The 9225-nt window shown below is 39.0% G+C and overlaps 1 long non-coding RNA gene across 1 annotated transcript in view; it reads right to left on the bottom strand.

Annotated features, from left to right (window-relative positions):
• Positions 1-9225, bottom strand: part of LOC107571256 (uncharacterized) — an 18749-nt gene that overhangs the window by 8844 nt on the left and 680 nt on the right. The window lies entirely within an intron of this gene.

The following is a 9225-nucleotide window of genomic DNA, read 5'->3' as shown; positions in this document are numbered from 1 at the left end:
CCAGCATCCCCCTGGCTCGTTGGCTCTCTGTCTCTGCCTCGGGCTCCTCCGCCACCTGCTCCGCCACCGTTGGTCGCCCCCCTGGAGTCGGCGGTCATTCCTCCTCCATGGCTCCTCCCTCTGTCGGCTCCACCGTGGGTCACCATCATGGCTGTGGCCTGGGTCCTGCTTGGCTCCTCCTGCTCCAAGTTCTTCCTGTTTCCTCCCTGGCTGCTCCATCCATCGTCACCTCCCTGGTCTCTGTCTGCCGGCCCCCTCCCGGGTGTCCATCCTCCTCCTGAGCCGCCTCCCAAGTTCCCCCCGTTGTTCTACGGCGTGAGGACGCGCCTTCCGGGAGGGGGGGTGATATGTTAGGATTATGGACCTGTTTTGTTATGATTTGCCCATTTCTGTTCCTGTGTTCCCTTATTTCGTCATGTTCCTGTCCTAGTTTAGTTAATAAGTCATTCTGTGCACCTGTGTTTGGTAAATGTCTTGTGTTTATAAGTTCTTGTCTGTGCATTTCTCCTCTTTCGGGTCTACTTGTTGTGGATGTCATCCTTGTGCTCTGTGTCTCCCATTTGGAACATTTAAAAAAACACTCGTTCTGTGAAATCTCTGCATCTCCTTATTTCCTCGTGCCCGTGCTCCAGCGAATTGTGACACTAATTGACAGGCTTTATTTTTTCTTATCTCTTTTAATTGGCTAAGAAATCAAATACACTGCTAGACAATAACCAATAGTTTTGTAAGGTCCATGCAATTGGTCCAAGGAAGGTATTCAATGGTGGCCGAAGGCTTCCTGCATGATCGGTCTTTTCAGTGTGCAAAGTTATTTAAGTTAAATTCTAATATATCTTTTTATTATGAACTCAAATTTAGGTTGAAATGCAAATTGGTTGTTTGTCCATTTCTAGTTATTATTCTTATGACATTTGAATTATTATAGTTAAATCTTTACTTTATATTTACTCGTTCATAAGGAATCTTTGTCGCTCAGAGTGTATCACGTCGGCTGTTTTATGTGTACTTTACGATCACAAACTCTCCAGTCTGATCATTAGTCAGAGGTTATGACTAACTATTCAATAGACCGCCTCATGCTTGTCATTCTTTAAATAGTGGTTCTGTTTGGCCCCCTACAGTCACCTATGTAACAACTTAGTTAAAGCTCAAACAAAATCAGGGGTTATGGCTAGCACTATGAAATATGCCTGAACCATGCTAGTACTCCAAAAGTATTTTGCCTAGCCCCTCATAGTTAATACAACCGCATAACAACTTAACTAAAGTCAAGGAGTTAGTCAGAAATCTAAAATCTCACCTGATGTGCCCCATGCTCCATTTAACCTGAGAACTAGCACAGTATGTACTTAACCCTGGATGCAGATTTGCGGTAACATGCGCCTTCACTTAATGTACTTGAGAAAATAATTTCAGAGTAAGTCAGAATTAAATCAAATGTAACAATTTCTTATCAGTCAGGTAAATATGAATTATACCAATTACATAGCCAATTCAGAGTTATCACATCAAATCAAATCAATACAAAACATCAAATTCTCAAAGCTAAATCTAAGAACAAAGGATGCATACCTGACTTAAGAAAACTACAAAAGTATGGAGTGAATGGACACACTTGACAGTACTGGCTCCATCTGGCTTACAGAAGGGCCCTGATCCTCTTGCAACATTTCCTGAAGTACCCAGACCAAGACAAACATCCCCCGAAATGTAGACAGGAACTAACAATTGACCTATCGATAAGCCCCTCCCCTCGAATGCAGATGAACCAATGGCAATCGAGTATCAGTTGCATGGGGACCAGAACTCTAACATATTTAGGTTTCAGCGCCATAGAGAAACATCGGAAGGTCTGAAGCTTTAATCGGTTTGATGGTGTTTATGATACAAAAATGGAAAAACTATGTGCCTGGGGTACTTGTACCACTGATTCCAGGTATCATGAGAGGATGAGCAATATAATTTATTTTATGAAATTTCTTAAACCCAACCAAAACAGAGCAAAAATGTCCCTAACACCATGTCCTAACTACACGTGACACGACAAGAGAATTTGGGTGTCCACACCAGACGCGACGCGACCCAACAGAATCAATCAAATATCACAGCCAATCAGAAGCATGTGTGGGCGGGCTCTCTCTGGAAGCACACTGCACTTGCAACAACATGGATACGCTTAATCTAATTCATAAATATGAAAGCTTTTTAACATCATTAAATGTACATACTGAGGGACTGATAACATCTTTGTTATGGAATACCTTCGTTGGCTTGCAGTGAGTTCACAGTTTTAACAGACATCTTTGCTTTAATTTATTTTCGAGATCTGAGGTAAACTATCTGTTGTTGCTTTCAGTATGGCTACAAGGTCACACAAAATTATATTTAAACTCATATTAGACACGTTTAGCTTTGAATAAAGCATATAATGACCTGAGATTATCTTCTATCATATAGTTTGTTTGTTGTTGTTCCAGCCTGATAGCACACGTACATCTCGGAGACGGCTATTTGATGTCTGCATTTACATCTACAAGATGTATTTTTTTAGAGTTTTTGCTCATCTGCAATACGTCTATAGGACATTTCCTTTTAGATGTCAAATAGACGTCTATTATATGTTTTTAAGATGTTTATGCTTTAGAATGTATGTAAAACTGACATCTGAAAGACATCTGTCAGACGTTTGTAGACAGCAGCTGCTGTCACGGCTAGATAGGACAAAAACTCTGATTAACATGGAAAATATACCTTTTATTGCGTGTCGCGGCGTTGCGTCGCGTGTAGTTAGGACACGGTGTAAACATTCAACCCCAATCCCAATGAAGATGAAAACGTTCATTTTCTGGTTGTCATACTCTCATTAAGTTACAGTTTTCATCTGCTCAAGCAGAACGTTAATGTCATCTTGTGCATCAGCAAGGTATCTCTGGCTAAAACTAGCTAACGTTAAAGTTAGTGAGTCCATGCTTTTATATATCCCTCCATGGCATATTTAAGTGCCACTTGTGTCCAAAATGTATCAAAAACATCTTAGGACAAGGTTTTCACACAGACAGCTGTCATTGTAAGACAGTAGCAACTCTGTTTGTTTGGCCGAGTGAGCAACGGTAACTAAGGGGGTGGGGCTTACTGATAGGTTAACTAGAATTTGCATTGATCAAGTAGACTTTTGGGACAGAAGGTAATTTGCATGAAAGACAATGGGAAATGGCACACCCTCTACGGTGAGTAAAATATCTCTAATCTCTAAAAGGATCTGTATTACCTTTTAGTCTACTTCTTGTAAAATTGAGACCAGTCGCACAGAGACAATTCAAATGATACCAAACATGACTGTAAATATCACTTGCATTCATGTAGAACATTATATACTATTGACCATTCTGAGTGAGCTAAGTGCAGGGAGGATGGGTAAGGGGAAGGAAGGGGATGAGAAGGAACACATGCATAGGTGAGAGAGGGGTTTCCCGCATTTTCTTTCAGTGAGATGTGGAAACAGATGTCTGTATGTTAATACACTTTGTGCATATTGTCCATCTCAGAAGATCAAAATGTTTGAGGTTCTGTAAATCTTACAGTTTGTATTCTAAAATATTTGTTTTCCTATATTTTCCTCATTAAAATTGGTAATTAATGATTGGTTTATACAAACACATAAGGCAGAATAGTTTATGTACTGTAATAAATGTTATGTCAGTTAGCACTGCATTAATCATATACTTTATTTATTTATTACCTCACCTGGAAATTACTTTAAATTACCTTTTTTTTTATTGCAGCGATAGCGGGACACCTTTGTCCATATTAGGGATTTCCTGCACTTCATAAGTTATTTGGAGTGTCTTATTTACACAAAGTGCAAATAGCCCACCTTGTTGGCAGAACCTATTTACACTAACTCCGCTCACTAATATGTGACTGGGCTAGTCAGCACTACAAATGAAGCTTGTCAAACATCAGTTCCAGTGGCAATAGATGGTAAAGCATGTGCTTTTTGATGCGATCGACCAGGGTTCAAACTCGCCTTTTGCCGAACTTTCTTTTTCTCTTTCAAATCTCCCATCTCATCGGAAATTCAATAAAAATTGAGGAAATAATCAAAAAGTTGAAAATAAAGTATCAGATAGGGTTAGGGTTGGTGTAGGGAGGGCTTTATTTTCCCAATAAGGTGGCATTGATTTAATCATTTGAATTAAAATTATAATTTACACTCAATAAGTTATGATTGTGTACTGTTTTATAATGTTCTACAGTACTGAGGTGCAGATAATTGTCACTAGTTGCAATAAGTAGTATAAATAGCAGAAAATCCTGCTATTTTAACATAGTATAAATAGAATCCATTGCTATTTGCACTTAGTGTAAATAACCCCTGCCAGAGATTGTCTTACTATAGGGAGATAAGAGGGTCTGTATTACTTACTATTGGAAAAAGAGTAACGGCTAACTCGGATCACGTGTGCCTTAATAACCAATCACATTGCAGCCTTGACTTCATTAAATCATTGAATCATGTCCCCCACGTCCCCCAAGTATTCTACGCCCATGATTACTTCTATGTTTAAACAGTAACTGTAAGCAGAGAGCTCATATGACAGAGCTATTGTCACGGATCCTGTGCCTGCTCTTCCGTTCGCTCACCACCCGAGATCACTTTCTGTTTCGGACTGTGTTTGCACCTCGCCTGGACTATTGCTCGTGTTATTGGATTTCCCCTCTTGACAAGCCCTCTGGATAACGTTCGCTGTCCACTGACTCACGCCCGTTTTGGATTACTCTTTTGTCTTGCCCTCAATATACCTTTTTGCCATTGTCAGAACCTTGCCTGTTTTATGACCACGCCTTTGAATAAAGCTTTGCAGATGGATCCGCACGTCTCACGTCTCGTTCGCCCCGTAACAGCTATAACGTCATTGGCGATTGTTTTGAATCGAGCATCTCTAATGTTTTGTTATAAAGATTCACAACTCTAACTATGCCGATGGTTCAAATCATTCAAGTAAAATCATTAACATGTATTTAACATTGTGACTTTTCAGGACATTTTAGAATGTTCGTAAAGTCATCAACAATAAACTTTATAAGGTTAATTCATACATTTCTTAATTTATAAGGATGCACAGAACTAATTAAGCATTTAATTGCAACACATTTACTGTAAGGCTTTAGATTGAAAAGTAAAAGAAAAAAACATTCTCCAAGCACAGATAACTGAAGTGAATGTGATTTGATTTCAGACTCAAGCTAAGCACACAGAGCTTCAGATTAAACAGCAGTTTGAGAAGCTTCATCAGTTTCTCAGAGATGAAGAAGAAGCTACAATCACTGCACTGAGAAAGGAAGAGGAGCAGAAGAAGCAGATGATGAAGGAGAAGCTGGAGGAGATGAACAGACACATCTCAGCTCTTTCCCACACAATCAAAGACACGGAGGAGATGATGAAAGCCAGTGATGTCTGCTTTCTAAAGGTCTGATTTCAGATCATTGATTGATTGATTGATGGATGATCGATCGAGTTCTTGATTATCAATGGTGTGTTTGTTCTGCAGGAGTTTCCAGTCTCAATGGAAAGGTGAGTGATCTGCTGGTGTCTCTGGTCTCTCTGCTTCTGATCCAAAGCTACTGCAGTTCTGACTCCTGAGTGTTCTTCCAGAGTCCAGATCTTACAGCCGGATCCTCAGACGCCTTCTGGAGCTTTGATTCATGTGCCATGTTACTTGGGCAACCTGCCGTTCAGAGTCTGGAAGAAGATGCAGGGCATTGTTCAAAACAGTAAGTCTGCAGAAAATCTTGCTGTTAAACTTACAATAAAAATGACGGATGGAGGAATATTTACAGATTTTAGCATTACATGCAAATAATCAGATGACCCACTACACCTGCCAAAAAGTAGTGTACAACAGAGTTTACAGTTCTTCTCAAGCATTTCTGTATCTCAAACAGCAGAGCATAGCGGTAGCAGGACCAGGGTCATGGGTTCAAGTCCCAGGGAATGCATGAACTGATAAAATATAAACTTTCAATGTAATATATGTTGTTTTGAATATAAGCATCTACCAAATTCATACATATGATTCCATTTAAATGTATGAATTCGGTAGATGCTTTTATTCAAAACAACATATATTACATTGAATAAAAGCATCTACAGAATTCATACATTTAAATGGAATAATATGTCCTTTATTTTCCAGGAAATAAACTTTCTGGGATGAAAAATATTTTTTCTTTTTTTCATAAGCGTTGTTACACCTGGCTCAGAGATGTAACATTAAGGGAGACGACACAGCGAAATAAGTTAACATAACAGAATAAATACAATTCTGTTATATAAATATTTCACAATAAATAACAGAATCAGTAGTGTTAGTCAGTATGAAATGCAAATGAATGGATGCAAAGTGAAGTGTTGTCAGTGCTAGTGAGTGGATGCGAAACAAAACACAAGTCACAAATTTGGAGCGCGGCTCTGGTAAACTGCCCCAAGCAAAAGCTGAGCAGCGGCCCGACGAACTCTCGCACCATGTTTAAATAAGAGCTATGACGGGCATCAGGAGCGCTCACGTCACGCCCCAATCACAAAACCTGCAACAGAGAAAAGAAACCAAAACCAACACAACTCAATCCTAACAGCGTCCTGTCCAAGATGAGCAGCCACAGTAATTTTCAAAATGTTACAGTAACAAAACAACAACATCATACAAATACATAATTGAAAACATTTGAAATTTTAATCTTCCTTTAGCAGCACAAATTAAAGATTTAAAAGTACACATTGACACCAAACTTTGCATCTTCAGTTCATTTTGTAAAGCATTCCAATCACTCGGTGCGGCATACTTAAAATTCCCTAATTTAGTTCATACAAATGAAACCAAAGAGTATACAAGTTCTGTGAAAGGGTATAAAGAGAAAAGAGCAAAGACATGATGGCAATAGACACAAAATAAATTTATAAATGAACATGTCCCAATGCTTAAGTTAAGCTTAAGTATTGATAATGAGAACCAATGTGCTCTATTATAATGATGAGTTCTGAAATTGTGTGCAATACTGCATCCCAATAGTAAATACAGTAAGCAGTATACAGTGTACACTGTACAGTATTCATTGAGTAGTCAATTAAGTTCCATTGTGAACACAGTCATACGCACAATAGAACTGGTGCAGAAGCACCAGTTAAAAGCAACATTTAAAATAATTAACAAAATAGACATAACCATTGTTTTTGGAATGATAAGACTTATTATAAATGTATTTTAATACATTTGATTAAATATGAGAACAGTTATAATATATTTCTTTTAATAAAACAATGCAGACTTTATATTCTGTTCTCAAAATTTTAGTTTTACCACAATGACAGCATGATGCACAGCTGGAATCATATGAACACTGGTCATTCTGAGATGATGTTCATGATTGATAAACACATTTGAGGTCCTCACTATCAGGTTTACATGTATTTATACACAAATCTTTAGTGATACAATAATTAAAAAATAATATGTGTACAGTTTATTACTGATCAATATTTTAAGGTCAGTTTCTTGCTGATTGTTTTCTTTCATCAGCTCCTGTGATTCTGGATCCAAACACTGCTCATCCATGGCACATCCTGTCTGCTGATCTGACCAGTGTGAGAGGCAGCTGGAACTGTCTACCGCTTCCTGATAATCCAGAGAGATTTGACATCTATCCATGTGTTCTGGGTTCAGAAGGTTTTAACTCAGGAACACGCTGCTGGGACATGGAGCTTAATGAGTGTCCATACTGGTGTCTTGGAATAACTACTGCATCAAACCAAAGAAAGGGATTTGTTTTCTTTAGGACTGGTGTGTGGAGTGTGCAGTATGGGCTCTTTGAAGCAGCTGGTTTTCCTGTTGAGCAAAGGCTTGAGCGTGTTAGAGTTGATCTGGACTATGACAGAGGAACTGTGTCATTCTCTGATACTGTAACTAACACACATATACATACATTCAAAACCACCTTCACTGACACTGTCTTTCCATTCTTCTGTTGTTATGGAACTTTTCCTCTGAGGATCTTACCATTCAATAGTTTGTAAATGTTACACCTGTAAGTATGTATCTTCCTGTGTTCACTGGAAGTGCAGTCAAAAACTCAAGCGGGTGAGGAATGGGTCAATTGTTCCAGTCAGAAATAAGAAATTACTGTAAGTAAAAACTAAGAACTGTAATAACCTTGCCCTGCAATATAAACAACTGTACCAGCTCAAGCTTCATGTTCAACTAGCAGCTGCAACCTGCCACTTCTATCAGCCAGATGACCACTGCATGTTCATTGAAATATTACTTTTGGACATTCATTTGATATTTAAGGTGGATGTGCTTCCTTTCCGAGTCTGCTTCTTCTCAAGGTTTTTCTCTCCTACTGCAACCAACGCTACCTTCAAGTAAAAGCCTGAAGACCCACCTCTACCTCAAGCGATTCATGTAGACCACAACCATAATTTTAGGCACTTTGTATAAATATATTCTGTGTGGGGCTCCAAGCTACCAAGGTTCTGGAACCAGAGGTCCACCCGGGTCCGCTTTGACTTGAAAACCTGGGTTCTTCCTTAAAACCTGTACATTTGCGTCAAAATTTGCCCACAGGGGCATCACAACTGTCATAACTCTGCAACCATTTGATGACAAATTAAAGGGGTCCTATTATGCTCTTTTACAATGTCTTGAATTTGTTTTGGGGGTGTACTAGAACATGCTCTCATGCTTGGTGGTTCGAGAAAACGCATTATTTTTTACATAATTTACATTATTACAATACCTTTCTCCCCAGCCTGGCACAAACGGCTCGATTAGTTCCGGGTTTGATGAAGGCCCGCCTTCCGAAAAACGAAATGTGTTGTGATTGGTTAGCTGTCCCAGTGCGTTGTGATTGGCGAACAGCTTAGAAGGTGTTTCAGTACTGCCCCGCCCCTTGCCAAAGCAGAAAGCTCCGTCTAATCCGGTTTAGTTAAGGATGTTGAGCAACAATATTGCCATATCAATTTGAGCCGGATTCAGACCCAGAGAATTTTGAACAAGAGGATCGCGCAGAACCTTTGCATGCACGGATATTGCAAGACATATTAGAGTGGTAACGTTATTGTTTTTTTTTGGGCTAAATCACGTTTTAGATAGGATGTCAACCGCTTAAAAATAACTGCCTTTACTATGTACAGATAAGTGCATATGTATTATATATTTATATATA

This window comes from Sinocyclocheilus grahami, unplaced genomic scaffold (assembly GCF_001515645.1).
Source record: "Sinocyclocheilus grahami isolate Dianchi unplaced genomic scaffold, SAMN03320097.WGS_v1.1 scaffold1572.1, whole genome shotgun sequence".
In the NCBI taxonomy this organism is placed as follows: Eukaryota; Metazoa; Chordata; class Actinopteri; order Cypriniformes; family Cyprinidae; genus Sinocyclocheilus; species Sinocyclocheilus grahami.
The sequence above is the reverse complement of the archived record's forward strand: the minus strand, read 5'-3'. Positions and strand labels throughout refer to the sequence as shown.